This window comes from Peromyscus eremicus, chromosome 17 (assembly GCF_949786415.1).
Source record: "Peromyscus eremicus chromosome 17, PerEre_H2_v1, whole genome shotgun sequence".
Classification (NCBI taxonomy): domain Eukaryota; kingdom Metazoa; phylum Chordata; class Mammalia; order Rodentia; family Cricetidae; genus Peromyscus; species Peromyscus eremicus.
This window is the reverse complement of record NC_081433.1, coordinates 17,433,781-17,448,843: the sequence shown is the minus strand read 5'-3', so window position 1 is coordinate 17,448,843 and position 15,063 is coordinate 17,433,781. Positions and strand designations below refer to the sequence as shown.

Below are 15,063 nucleotides of genomic sequence, written 5' to 3'. Positions count from 1 at the left end.
ATGGTTGTCTAAAGCACATAGAATCTGGAGAACTCAGGTAGCCTTTCTCTCTCTGCCACTGTCAATAGTTCCATTTTTGGACACAGGGATGAGGCAGACAGTCTCAGTCCCCTCCCCCCATACCATCCTCCCTGTTTTTTGTTTTTTTTGTTTTTTTTTTTTGTTTTTGGTTTTTCGAGACAGGGTTTCTCTGTGTAGCTTTGCGCCTTTCCTGGAACTCACTTTGGAGACCAGGCTGGCCTCAAACTCACAGAGATCCGCCTGACTCTGCCTCCCGAGTGCTGGGATTAAAGGCGTGCGCCACCACCACCCGGCCTCATCCTCCCTGTTTTTAATGACTTCTCTCTCCTCAGTGAGAATCAGGAACCATGGAGTCTGGCAGCTCAGAGCTCTTTCTTATCTGTGGCCACAGGTGTGTTGTCAGAGGGATGGATGGTGACAGTCCTGTGTCTTCTCTGGAAACCAGGATGATGACAAAGTCAGCGGATGAATGTGCACCTGGCTGAGTATCCAGTGCCAGGGCCGTCTGTGTTGAGCCTCAGGCATCAGCGTAAACCTGGTTTCCCAGTGCTGAATTCCTAAAGAGTTCAGTTGGACTGGACTTTATTCTGCAGTCACATACCACACTCCATTTTAATTCAATTTCATGTGGAGTCATTACACAAATTATGTTGAAATTTGAAGAAAAATTCCTGGGAAAAGTGCAAGCCCCTAGCGATTCACCTGCATTTCCTTAAGAATCAGAATTCATTCAGGCTGAGATTTCGGTTTTGTGTATTGTTTCCAGTGGACTTTTAACATAGTGGCTTTAAAAAAAAAAGTGTGGGTCACATTTGGGAAGTGAACTCAGGGTCTTGTGGGCTAGACAAACACCCTGCGACTGAGCTACACCCCTGTCAACTTGGAGGGGGATTGTGTAAGAATTACTTTGAAAATTCACACTTCCCTTCTAACCATAGAAGATTACACGTGGGGCTGGAGAGACTGCTCAGCACTAAAGAGCATTGGCTGCTCTTGCAGAGGACCCAGGTTCAGCTCCCAGCACCCACATGGAGGTTCACAACCATCCCTAACTTCAGTTGCAGGGGATGTGATGCCATCCTTTGGTCTCCCAGGGCATGCGATACACATTGCGTGCTTACATACATGTAGGCAAAACACCCATCCACATAAAAATCTAAATAAATAAAACCTTACCAAAACTAGAATTTGTTTATTAAGGAAAACTTAGATAATCCTCCAAAATAAAGATTTTTTTAAAAAACTGGCCATTAAAGTCATTGCCTAGCTAATTGATGTTAACAGTTTTAGGTAATTCCTTGCAAATTGAATGTTAGTAAGTGTCTCTTTCCCCCTAGACCCGAAGGCTTAGAAGAGGCCAGACACCTGGGCAAATGAGAAGGTTCACTGCCTTACACTGTTTGTGCTTTGCATCTTGTTTTTATTATTTCTTTTGAACTGGGTCTTGCTGTATAGACCAGGTTGACCTCGAACTCCCAGAGATTGACCTGCCTCTGCCTCCTGAGTGCTAGGATTAAAGGCCCGTGCCTGGTGTCCTTTGGACTTTTAATCTTTGTGCTTTATGTGGCTTTGGTCTGTTTCCTGATGCTATAAATGGATACTGAAGGCTGAGTAATCCATGAGTAAAGGTTTATTCTGTTCCTGGTTCCTACATCTGGTGAAGGCCTTTGTGTTCGACTCAGTGCAGGGGACCTGGGGCCAAGAGGGCTCGATGTCAGATGCTTCCAGACTCAACGTACTTCCACTGGTTGTAGAATGGAGTAACTCTAGGCCTGAGGTCAGATCCCTCAGATCGACTGGGAGGGGATGCATACCATGGCGTGTATGTGATCTGTGGACATTTTGTGGGAATTGGTTCTGTTTTCTCTTTCCACCATAGGTTCTGGGGCTTAACCCTGGCTTTTCTGGGGCTTAACCCTGGGTTTTCAGGCTCAGTGGTTAGTGTCTTTACCAGCTGAACCACCTTGCTGTCCCCTAGTCAATTTTTAAAGGTCCATTTGATCCTACCTCTTAATACCTCATAATGAGAATTAAATGTCACGTGAGTTTCTTCGGGGCATAGAAGAGCTGTTTTCCTCTTAAAATGATGTAAGGATAAATATCACTGTATATAAACACCCCTTTTGATTTTCTTAACATGTGGTGCTGAGAATCATTGACATCAGTCACCTGCCTTGTGGTTGACCAGGCATCTCCTGGAATAAGTGGGCCCAAATTGATTCTCACTGGTGGTGTGGCCTGCGTCATCCACAGTGATTTACTTATAACCACCCCTATTCCTCGTGCTGAGTGATCCCAGTGCTGAGGATGTTGAAATATAACCAAGTCTGAAGAATAAAGTCAAAGACAGTGCTAAAACATGGTCACGGGTCTGGAGGTAAGGCAGCTAGCTACTTGGGCCTTCTTTCTGAAAGAGAAGACCTGACTCCTTCCAGAAGCTTCATTGGGTCACCGGGGTCATGGGATCCCCAAAGCACACTGCAGGCACCAAGCTGACTGAAAGGCGGTGCCACAGGCAGGGATCAATAGAAATGACTAATTGATATCCCGGGGACAGGATGAACACTCGGTTTTAAGTTTTTATTCCAGTCAGATTTAGCAGTCTAGCCATGATTTCCAAACTTCGTTACTAGGAAATAATTCTGATGTATGTGTGTGTATATGTGCATCCATGTGGGTGTGTATATAGATACATCTCCTGTTTATATTTTACATTTGATATCATGCATAAACTTCCAGGAGTTCAAAAGTTTTATCTTCCTCTATCTGACTTTATTCCTGTTCCCTACTACTGTTTCCCTGGTGTTATAAACAGAAATTTCCGATGTTTCTTCCACTTCCTTTTTTTTTTTTTTTTTTTTAAACTCTCAATTCTCTGAGAATTTGAGCTAAGAGATAGCAATGGACTTTGGGCTGGGATTGCTGACCCGTGATTCAGAGCCCAGGGCTCAGATCATGACTGGTGGAGTGAGGTTGAGATTCAAACCCACATTCTTAGCAGACCAAATCCTGGCATGCAGAAGGGGAAGTGGACACAAAGTCCCACCCCTTACTGAGAAGATGTCTGCAGTTGATGCCTGCTTGGAAAGGGAAAATCAGTTTTCTCCAGTGAAGTGGCATTGGCTGTATCCACCACATTTCAGGGCAGGAGTAGTTGGGCAACACAAAACTGACTCCATGTTTTGTTTTGTTTTTGTATGTGCTTTTTTGTTGTTGTTTTTTGTTTGTTTTGATTTTCCGTTTTTACTTTTTATTTGAGAGAGGGAGAGGGAGAAAGAACATGAAGCTGGGTGGTAGGGATGTGGAAATTTGGAAGAGTTAGGGGAGGGGAAAGAATATGATCAGTGCATATTATATGGAAAACAATTTAAATAACAAATATATACAAAATAATTGAGCCTTCATACAAGTTCATCCTTATGAAACTGGGCACATAATGTGTGGACAATTGTAAATTAAGATACTAAACATATGTCCAAAAGAATAAAATTTCTTCTGAAGAATGGAAAAAAAAAAACCACATTCTTCCACCTGTCAAATGAGACTAACAGTCCATTATCTCCTAAGTGCAAACAGCTGGCTCTTTGTAGAAAAATTTCAGGGTGAAATGGAAAGATTTTAAGGCAAAGGCACAAAATCGATTTTTATTTATTTTTGTGGGGCCCAGAGGATGGAACTTGGGGACTGGAGCAAGCTGGGTAAGTGCTTTGCTGCTGAGCTGCAGGAGCAGCCCCTGACAACCTAGGCACTTAGTACCTACCCCTAAAGCACGAGGCTGCTTGCGGTAGAGACACAGAAAAGGTAAGTCATGGGATCCTTGGCTGTTCAGTTAGTTGATGACAGGGAGTCACACCCTTGCAGGTTGACGCTGCCTGTTACATGATCACCAGCTATTCGGACTGTTGCCTGTTTCTTTCTGATTGTGTCTTTCCTGGTTCAGGAACCCTCGGGCTCCAGAAGCCTGAAGCAGAAACTTCTGAAGCCTTTGCTCAGCACTGTGGGACTCTGTAGCTCCCTGTCTCCGGCTCAACTCCTCCCTGCACCTGTGTGATGGTAAACACTGGTCAACAAGATGGGATTTTGAGTCACCATGGAAACAAAGGGCTGGGCATTTCAGTGAAGGACTTTCTTGATTGGGTTAGCTGAGGCGAAAAGACCCCATCTAAAGATGGGTGGTGCCATTCCACGGGCTGTGATCCCAGGCCGAATAGAAGGGAGACTGTGAACTGAGGCAAATATTCACCCCTCTCTGCCTTGACTGTGGGTACAGGGTGACAGGCCTCCTCTAGATCCTGCTTCCATGACTTCCCTACCCACCTCTCTCCTCTGCTTCCTTTGTTAGGCATTTTTCTCAGTAACTCACGTGCTCCTGTGTTTCCTCTGAACTCTTCAACTGCACGGCCCACCGGAGTCTGTGCACCAAGACTTTGTCATTGATCATTCCTTGTGTGCGTGTAGGCGTTGCACTAATATGTACATGTGTGTGTTCATGAACATAGGAGCCTTTGTGTGTGGAGGCCACAGGTTGATGTCAGCTGTCTTCCTCAATCAGTTTTCACCTATTTTTTTCCTTCCCTAAGGGGTCTCTTATGGAACACAGGGTTTACTGATTCAGCTAGACCGTAGGCCAGTAAGCCTCAGGGAGCCTCCTGTCTCCCAATCCCCAGGGCTAGGATGATAGGCCTGCACTGCTCTGTCCGGTTTGACTAACTTGGGTCCTCAAGCATTCCACCAACTGATCCATCTCAGCCTACATTCGATCAGTTTTGATCCCAAATCCTCCTCTTCTCTCTCCATAGCTTTTCCTCTTTGCCCATGCCGTCCATCCTTCGGGGTCTTCTCAAGGTCCTGTTTCCTTAGTATCCCCATCCAGAGCTGGCTCTTCATCTCCCCCAAATCTCTCCCCTGCTCTGTGTGCCTCTGTCTGTTACACTAACTCCCTACCCATCATAGTCCCTCCCTACTCAAGGGGGTGGGTGCCTTCAAGGACTGCAATGGATTTTCCATCTCATAGAACTTTTAAATTGTATTAAAACTTATTTATTTTTTAAAAATTGATGTGATGTTAGTGTTTCGCCTGCCTGTATGTATGTCTGTGTGAGGATGTCAGATCCCCTGGAACTGGAGTTAATAGACAGTTGTGAGCTGCCATGTGAGTGCTGGGAATTGAACCCAGGTACTCTGGAGAATAGTCAGTGGTCCTAACCACTGAGCCATGTCTCCAGTCGTAATTTTTAATAAAATTTAATAATTGTTCTTTTGATAACTAAATACACACATGCATTTTTGCAAAAAAAAAAAAACAAAAAACATGGGCTAGAGAGTTAGCTCAGTGAATACACCGTTTGCTGTACATGTGTGAGGACTGGAGTTTGGATCTCCAGGACCCACATAAGAGCTGGGTACATGCTGTGACCTAACGATGAACCAGCACTGGAGCAGTAGAGACAAGGGATTCCCAGGGCAAGCTTGTTTGTTTAGACTAGCTGAATCAGCAAACTCAGGATTCAGTGAGAAACCGTGCCTGAGTAAATGAAAGGTAGAGAATGATCAAGATACTGGGCAATCTCTGGTCTCCACACGCAAGTACACATACACACACACACACACACACACACACACACACACACACACACACACACACGGGCTGGTTCGAGATCAGCCTGGCCTACAAAGTGAGTTCCAGGACAGATCCCAAAGCTACAAAGAGAAACCCTGTCTCAAAACCGCCCCCCCACCCAAAGAAAATTCAGAATAAGGGCTGGAGAGATGGCTCAATGGTTAAGAGTACTGACTGCTCTTCCAGAGGACCTGGGATCAATTCCCAGCAACCACACGGCAGCTAACAACTGTCTGTAACTCCAAGATCTGACACCCTCACACCGACATACATGCAGGCAAAACACCAATGTACATAAAGTAAAAATAAATAATTTTTAAAATTCAGAATAAATCATTCACATTTATATTTTGTTATATATATATATATATATATATATATATATATATATATATACACACACACACACGGCTTCGTAATGTTTTTAAATAGGATTTCTTCTTTACCCCTCTCTCCCTTCTTCTTCCCTCCTCTCTCTAGCTCTTCTTTTGCTTCTCTGAACTGAACCTGGGCCTTCCTGATGCTTGCTTAGCATGGGCTGACTGAATCATGCTCCCAACCTAACTGCGTTCTTCCTTGGTCAGGGCACAGTATAAGAATGTATTCATGGACCAGTGTTGACCTGTTCTACTCCTTAAATGACTTCCAGTTCTTACCATAGTGAAGAATGCTGCACTGAATGTGCACATAGACACATTTGTATATGCAAACCTCTTTGTATTTATGTAGCCATAACTTCCTTAGGACAGCCCTTCAATATGTTATTGTAGATGAAATGGAAATACGATGACTAGGCCTGAGGGGAGGATTCTTGCATTCTGTCCCGAGGTCTTTATAAGGCCCATCCCATGTCAATCAGCTCAGGGGAAGGAGGGCAAACATTGGCATCAGGCTGCCAGGTTCTGAACCCAGGCTTCATCTCAAGAGTGCGGTAGTACTGATCTCTTCAATACAAAATAGGGAAATAATGGTTCCTGGCACTCAGTGCCATTGTAAGACTTGCATTGGAGAATATATGTAAAGCATTTAACAATATGTCCCTAGAAAAGAAGAAAATAGAATGTATAAGGGAAGAAAAATATCTGGCTCAAAAACTGAGCAGAATAATAGTAGTTTAAGTCATCTTAGAATTGGCTGGTACAATCACTTTATGGCACTTTGCCATTTAAAAAATAAAAGTAACAACTACCTAGAAAAACGGTCTCTGAATCTTGGAGGTACACTGCATGGCCCGGAAGCAGCTTATCTCTGGGCAAACCAAACTGTTTTGAAGAGAACCAAGTGAATTGACTTTGGTCTCATCAAGTGGCCCCAGCTGCAGCTCAGAACCTTAATAATGGGGCCCTCTGAGGGCAAAGAAGAATACAGTTCCCCGGAGGGAGCGCTGGCTCACCACTCAATGTCATTAGCTTCTCTAGTTCACCAGCTCTGAAAATAGAAAGTACGTGATGAAAGAGCTGTGTTAGACGCCAGGGCTGCTTAGACTCTTGGGTCCTGCTAGATATCCCCATTTTCAGGAGCAATTTCTGTGTTGGAAGATTCTAGCAGTAGGTAAGCCTGTTAAGTAGTTAAGTGTTCTGGAGCCAACTGAAACCACTAACTAGCTGCAAAACCTTAAATAATTTTGGAACTTTATGTTGCACGGATCCAGTGTGTGTGTGTGGGGGGACTAAAATAGTTTTCGTAAAAGATCTTCTTTGATGTCCCTCTCTCTAGAGGTAAGACTCACATTGTTGGTTGGTTTATGGCAGGGAGGCAACGTTAATGCATGAAGTCAGACAATGAAAAGATTTCAAAAGGAGTTTATCAAGAAATGCCAAGTGTGAGGAGCTAGATACAAAAGCCACTGTCACCTGACTTCCCTCGTGGGAAATGTCCCGTGTATGTCGACTTGGTGGAAAGCAAAACAGTGATGACTCAAGGCTTGGAGAAGGGAGAGGAGGATGCTGTGAGGTCACCTGTAGGGATGATGGAAACTGTCTGGAACTGTATAGTGGTGACAAGTGTACAATATGCCACTGAATGTCCCCACAGGTGCACTTTAGATGGGTTACGATGGTGTAATTTCTGGTATATGTATTTTATGAGACAGACAGACACAGAGACAGGCTACAGTTGCAGACATGCTCGGTGGTGCTTGTTAGAGCTGGTGGAACAGGCCATCTGAGAAGTCTGGGAAACCCAGGATGGTCGAACTGGACTCAGTGCAGAAAGTATCTAGTCCCTACCAGAGATGGAGGCGAGGGCAGTAATGGGGCTCCCAGGAAGCGTGACCCTGCCTCAGCTCCCATTCTTGCCCTTCCTCAGCTGACCTAAACTACTTCTTAGCCTCACTCAAAGCCCGTGAGAATCCCTGTCTGGCACAGAGGCTCTTCTGGCTCCCCGGAATACTGAAGGCGGATTCCTCCTGACATAGACAGGTTTCCCCCTCGTCTATGAAGGAAATTGAGGCTCATGGCTTCTCTGCCTCCCAGGCAGCCAATACAGTAGTGCTCAGAAAATATTTGTGGGTCTGTGACTGGGTGAGTCAGGCAAGGCCCCTCGGGAGCAGCTTTATGGGTTTTAATAGGAACCATACCATGAAATCTGACGCTTGGGCTGCACTGCTGCTAAGCTATCGTCCCAGTGGGATTTTCGGGCAGCGCTCATTCAGCAAATCCGACCCGAGCTGATGGTTTCCAGTACGAATTCCTCCCCAAAGAATTATGCTCCTTTTTACGGTAAAAATGACCATCTTGTTAAAAAAAAAAAATCACATAGCACCTTTGTTTTGGGAAGAGACACTCTGCAAGAATTGACTCACTGACCCAGATGTAGAAACCGAGGCACCGATGGAGTCACGGGTCACCAGCCGCCTAGGGGATGGGAGCCGGCTGGGATTTACCCAGCTTGGGGTAAGGCTGCCTGAGGCCCCAAGTGCAGGGCAACAGACCTCTATGAACATTGACGCGCAACATTGACGTTGATGTTTATTTCAAGGGAAATGGCTCCCCCCCCCCCAACCTTGTGTCCTTTCCTTCCTCATTCAGGGCAAAATGTTCTAAAGCAAACGTCTTTTTTCACACCTGAGCGAACTGGGCGGCTTTATTTTCGCTTTGGCAATCAAAATAGAAGAGGAAGCGCCTGCGGTTTCATCACTGGAGCTTTCGGGGCGTGTGCTGCGGGCTGTCCCGCCTTCCTGTCCGCTCACCTGGCTGTGGCCCTCGGCCCCCAGGTTTTGGTACAGGCTGCCTTTGCCCTGCACTGCTCTGCTGTGGGGCTGGCCTTTCCTCCCCACCCGCGAATCCAGGCCTGTTCCTGCAGAGGCTCCCCGGGCGAGTTTCGCGCTGCTCCCTCCAAGGACGCTTAGGACCCGTGGGGCTGACATCAGCATCCCCCAGACGCCGCATCTCTCAGTGCACAGTCCCTGGGCGAATCCACTATATTTAGGTTTCGGATATTGTCCGCCTGGCTTTACTTATATTTAAATGTCTATGTCCCCACGAGGAAGGCCTGTGTCGGACCGGACAGACCTGCCCTCTACTGACTGGGGACCCAGAGCATGTTACCTAACGTCTTGGAATCTCGGTTTCCTCATCGGGCACGGGATTGATACCTATGGGTTGCTGTGTGGCTGCAGGGCGAGGGAGCAGGAGTTCTGTCTGGTCACCCCAGGCCAAACCTATCGAATCCAGGCTTCGGTTTCCCACTGCTCCGACAAGGGCCGAGCAAGCCGGGTCAGAGCGCCAGTGGCCCGCTGGGATCCCGGGGCACACTGCAGACCGCAGGGTGCTACGCTCCTCTTTCCACCTCCAAACCCAACGCCCCCTCGCGCTCCGGGGCCACCACCCGCTGGGCGGGCTGCGCCCTGCAGAGTAGGTTGGGGAAGTGCCGGTCGCGCACCCCAGCGTGGACACCTGCTGCGACCGGGCTACATACCCCCCTCCCCCTGCCACCCCCTCTGCCGTCCCCGCGCGGTCCCCGCACCCCTCTCCTCCCCCGGAGGCCCGCGGAGCATTGTACTCACATCCGGGGCTGGGTTTTGCTTTAATGCGAAACGTAATTAACCCGGAAAAAAGAGTCGAGAGACAGGGCCGTGGAGGACGGCGGCGGGTGGGGGGAGAAGAGCGCGGCAGGACCGGCGGGGAGCCGCAGCCCCGAGGCGCAAGAGCCCTGGGACCCGATGCGACCCTTGCTGCGCACAGAGCGGTGAGTCCGGGTGGAGAGGCGCGCGGCGCAAGGGCGGCTGGCCGAGGGGAGTCGGGTGCGAGGGCTTGGTGGCGCCAGTCCGGGTGGTGGACGGCGACCGGAGGTGGCCCTATCCTGGCGACCTCCCTAGCTCCCAGGAAAGGCCCAAAGGCAGCCCCTCCTCCCGTGCACTGGCGCCTTCAGGGTGACCGAGGTCGCCACCGCCAGGGGTCGGGCTGTGGGGTGGGGCGTGTGGGGGCGGTGTCCTGCAGAGCTGCTTTTTCTCACGTTTGCAGCGGCGAAACTTCTCCACGGTTCTAGCGCTGGGGTAGTAGCCCCGCAAGGACTGCCCGGGCAGCGGGTAGGGGAGGAGCGCAGAGAACATCCCAGGCAAGTCCCTCGGGCACGAGTTGGGTGCTGGAACCTCTTCCTTCTCCTTCTCACTCCTTTTTTTTAACTTGGCGGGCCTAGAATGCTACCCCGGGGAGACTCCTCCTTTCGTCTGGTCCCGCCACGGGCTTCTGGGATTCCTGGCAATGGAGGTGACTTGGTGGAAAACACAGGTCGCTGCCAGGTTAGGTAACCCTTTCGAGGGGAAGCTCGCTTTCTGTCCTCGCTTCCCGGTTCTGCTCAGCCTCGAGACTATGCCGTTAAAATTTCAAAGGAAAAGAAAAAGAAAGGAGGGATGAGGCCAGGTCGTGTGGGAAGAAAAAAGTATCAGGGCATGACCAGGGCACCCTTGTTCACCTTCTGCCCGGGGCAGCCCTGCCCTGAGTCTTTCGCCTTAAAGGCTTCCTTCCTTCTTAAGCATCTTCTGTTTTGTAACTCCTGTCCCGGTTCGGACTCTCTAAGAGTTTTTCAGAGGAGTATAAACATTAGAGGAGGAGCAGGGGGAGTCTGAACCAGTTGTGGCTCCTGGGGGCACTTTGCTTTTTGCAGTTGGGGCTGAAGTTCCAAGTCGTTCCCCCCTCCCGTGTTCTTTCTTTGTTGTCTGCCCCCACTCCGAGGGGGAGGTCAAAGCTTTCAGCAACAGCTAAGCAAGAGACTCTGGAAGGGTAGAAGTTTTATCTTCAACCCGGTTGCATCTAATGACTTGTTTGGGTAAAAACGAACTAAGTGATCAGTGAGCGAGAAGCTGAGTCCGGGTCTTTGGGGAGCCGGCAGACTAGTGGAGGACCCTGGCTGTGCAGGGCACCTATAATACCAAGCAGGAGCCCCTGGCGTATGGAGCGGCCAGAGGAGGGCTTTTTGGGAAGCGTCATCATCATGGCAGATCTTAGCTTCCCTTAGGTGCTGCCTGATCCAGGGTTCTAGCAAGAGTAACGTTTGTTGAGCAAATGAATGAAAGTTATCGCTGAGAGCGAACAGAAGAACCGTAGGACGTCAAAATGAGTCTGGAGGGTTTCCTCTAGCTGCTGTCTTTAGACTGAGAGTCCTTTGGCTGTGTTTGCAAACTTCTTTTTACAGATTGTGGTACTCCTCGTGTAGTTTTAGTGGGCTGGCAGTGGGATCCTTACCCACCTCATAGCTAGCGAGTTTCTGGAGACTGATTTGGGAACCGCGTGCTGTTCTGTGGAGGGTGACTGCAAACCCTTCTCTTCCCTTACATTGGTGCTTGCTGCTTCTCTCTTCTGTGAAAGGAAGTAGGGCCTGCAACCTCCCTCACGTCATCATAGTGAGCTGAACTCTAGCTGTTCAGCTTGGTATTTTACTGGGGGACAGAAGCAATCCTGAACACACACAGGGTTTGGTTGTTGGCAACTGATGAAGGGAGTCTGACAGAGAGCTTACCTTGCAATGCCCTCCCACCCCCACCCCTTTCCACCCCGGCTCAGCCCCAGAGGGGACAGTCGAGGAAGTCAAGTTAGCTGGTCAGTCAAGCCCTAGAAGAGCATCACTGTCTTCCCCCCAGATGTTTGCTGAAAGTTCTGGAACACTAGACAGACAAAACAGCAGGGGCATGGCACTTCTTTGACTTCCTGTCCTGTATCATGCAGGTGCACAGCTGGGCTATGCCCCTGTCGTAGGCTGAATGGCTCAGATTTAACTTGACATGGACCGCAGTGTAGACCACTATGCCTTTGGGGGCTCGGAGAGCTACGAGGCTTTCTTTCTTCTGTCCTCTCTAAGGGCTCGGTTGCTAGGACTTTAGGCTGGGCGCAGTGCAGCTCTTGGTGAGCTCCCTCCTCCGTGGACGTTTGGGTAACCCTACTTTCACTTTTTCTTGTCTGTCTTGGTAAGCGGGACAAGACTGAGCCATCTAATCTGCTAGGCTTTGGAAAGGAAGGAAACCGAACAAACATTTCAGTGTGACAGCCTGTGTGGGGGAGGAAAACCCCAGCCCCTGCCCAGGACAAGACCACAGTCCAAGAGACTGGGAAGATGGGGCCACTAAGGACGAGCGATGTTGTCCTTCGCGGGATTGTATTTGGAAGACCTTTGATCCAGTCTTGGCTCCCAGAACCTCTCAAGTTCGAAACATGCTTTCCCACTTAACACACAGCATTAAACAACAGCTTTTGCCTGGTATTTACTGGTTAAGAATTTCCAGCACCTTATTTGTTTAATCTTCAGAGTGATTGTCTCTATAGCAAATGAGGAAATGGGCGCGGGAGAGTTCAGCCGTTTGTCCGCGTTTGGACGCAGCTTCTCCTGACTCTAACCCCTTCTAAAGCTCCCCTTTGACATGTGGATGATGGGTAACTGAAGTCAGCCCTATTCTTTTTTTGTGGTTTTTTTTTTTTTTTTCAAGAAGTTCAAAAATACATCTATTGATCATTGTCATCTGCCTCTCCGCCTGGCCACACCCAGCCCTTCTTCCTTCCCTAAATCTAGAGGCAAGGTTCAAACAGACACACCTAGGCCTTGGTGCACACTTTGCAGAAGGACAGCGGAGAGAAGAGCAATGAGGCTTCCTTCTCATTTGCAGTCCCGAGGCAGCTGCCAGGGGGGAAGCCCCTACAGGGGGCAGTTTCTTGGTGTCTCCTGAGTTGGGGGCTTTCAGGTCCCTGAGCACTGTGGAGCTAAGCTTCTCCGGGCTATTTCTATCCCAGATGTGGCCGCCTGCCTGCTCTGCGACCTTTCCAGGAAGGTGATCTGATGAGCCTTTCTTTCTTGCCCACGGCCCTACCAACCGCATTTTCTCCCAATGCGGATGAGAAGAGAGGTCACGGAGGGTTTAAAATAGCCCATTGGTTTTACCTTCCCTCTGACACTCTTTTCCTTTAAAATTTGCTTCTTGACTCTGTCTTCCTCCTCCCCCCAAATCCCAGGATCTGGAGGAGTTTGGGCTGTCTCAGGGTCGGAGGGGGCGGCACCCTTTTTTTGAATCTCCTCATTCCTGAAGATGTTTGCATTCCTCACCCAGGCTTCCGCTGGGGACACGGGACGGACTCAGTACATTCCCTTCTCTTCAGTGTTATTCCTCTTCCATCCGCAGTTTGGAATTTGCTCTTGTGACCACTGCAAAATGTGAGGATACGGTAGCCGGATTTTGGAAACTTGTGCCCCCACACTTCCCAGGCTCTGTCTGCTCTTTGGCTGGGTTAAGGGGTGAGCTCTGGAGGGCTGTGTGCTCTTGTTTTTTCACAGGGCTGTTAGCATTGTTGAGGCTTTGCAGATACATAGGCACCCTGCACACGGAGTAGGCGTGAACCCTGCTGCTACAGAGTGACTGCTCTTACCTCCACACCCAGGTCCCCGTCAGACCTCTAATGTCACTTCCTACACACTTGGCTTCTCTTAGGAGTTTAGCAGATTCAGGTCAGTGTCCACATTCCCCGATGCTGTGGCTGTCCCTCCATCCTCTGCTCTTGGAGGGCAACAAGGAAGGACAAATCAGGAAGCACCATCTGGACTCTTACTAGGTCATAATTCTAGAAAGTTCTTGCCTTATCAACATGGACTAATGTGAAAGGAAAAAAAATCTCTAAATATGAATAAAAAAGAATCTTAAAAAAATTCTTACTAAAAAAAGAAAAATCTTACTAAATTAAAAAAAATTTGTGTGTGTGTGTGTGCTGTGTGTACGTGCGTGTGTATTTTAAGTATCCATGTGTGTATATGCCCAAGGAGGGCAGGAGAGGCTGTTGATCCCCTGTAGCTGGAGTTACAGATGGTTGTGAGCTGCCCAGTATGGGAGCTGGAACTCAAACTTGGGTCTGCTGAAAGAGCAGTAAGCACTCTTAACTGCTGAAACATCTCTCTAGCCCCAAATGAATCGTTTCCGAAGTGGGATTATAGTATATTATTTTGTAGGTTTATTTTGTAAGGTGGCAATACCACTGAAGGCATGGTTTCTATTCTCACACACACACCAAAATAGTCTAGCAAATAAATCCCCCATATTGTAAACCACATTAAACTACCTCAAGAATCAAGGAGCCGGTACAGGCAAATGCCAGCATTTCCTCCATGTGTAACGGGGGTGGGGTAGGGGTGGGTGGGTGTGTGGGGTGGGGGGGTACTGTACGTGCTAGGCAAGTATTCTACAACTTAGTTACACTCTGACCCAAACCACAACTTTCTTTTTTTGTTGTTGCTGTGGAGAATTTCATTTATGCTTATGTGTTCTGATCAAATCCATTCTCTATTCCAGTTCCTCTCCATCTCCCCCAACTTCGTTACAATTCCCCCCCCCCCCAACACACCAACACACTGAATCCACTTAGTGCTGCCTGCCTATGCCTGAGTGTAGAGCTGTCTACTGGAGCATGGGTTAGTCATCTGTAGCTTCTCAGCTGGGATATTTGTTGGCTTGATCTTATTCAGGTCTTGTGCGTGTGCAGTCACAGGCACTATGCGTTCGGTGGTACTGCCATGTCCAACAAATAATGTTTCAAGGCAAATGTCTATTACCTCTGGCTCTTACAATCCTTTATTCCCCCACTTCTATAAAAATCCCGGAGTCTTGGGGAGAGGGGGTATAATATAGATGCCTCATTTAGAGCTGAGCACTCTAGGTTCTTTTTTAAAAATAATTTATTTATTTTTATTTTATGGCATTGGTGTTTTGCCTGCATGTGTGTCTGTGTGAGGGTGTCAGGTCCCCTGGATCTGGAGTTACAGACAGTTGTGAGCTGCCATATGGGCCCTGGGAATTGAACTTGGGTCCTCTGGAAGAGCAGTCAGTGCTCTTAACCGCTGAGCCATCTCTCCAGCCCTGAGCATGCTAGGTTCTTATGGGAATCAAGATATGCACTAACCTATGGGTATAAAGACAAGAATTTAGGAGGGGGGCAGTTTAATACTGTGTC

General features: G+C 48.3%; 1 protein-coding gene and 1 long non-coding RNA gene across 3 annotated transcripts in view; one reads left to right on the top strand and one right to left on the bottom strand.

Annotated features, from left to right (window-relative positions):
* Positions 1-3,653: 3,653 nt before the first annotated feature.
* LOC131894440 (uncharacterized) lies at positions 3,654-10,236 on the bottom strand. 2 transcript variants are annotated; one of them, XR_009374914.1, is made up of 2 exons: positions 9,648-10,236; positions 3,654-4,064 (listed from the first exon to the last, which is right to left on the bottom strand). It is a non-coding gene; the product is annotated as an uncharacterized LOC131894440 (long non-coding RNA). The 2 variants fall into 2 exon arrangements; XR_009374915.1 differs by lacking the exon at positions 9,648-10,236 and adding an exon at positions 9,190-9,453.
* Plekha2 (pleckstrin homology domain containing A2) overlaps positions 9,661-15,063 on the top strand; it is a 55,556-nt gene continuing 50,153 nt past the window's right edge. The window contains exon 1 of the mRNA XM_059244697.1: positions 9,661-9,829. The gene's annotated coding sequence lies outside the window, so the exon portion shown is untranslated. The remainder of the gene's footprint in view (positions 9,830-15,063) is intronic.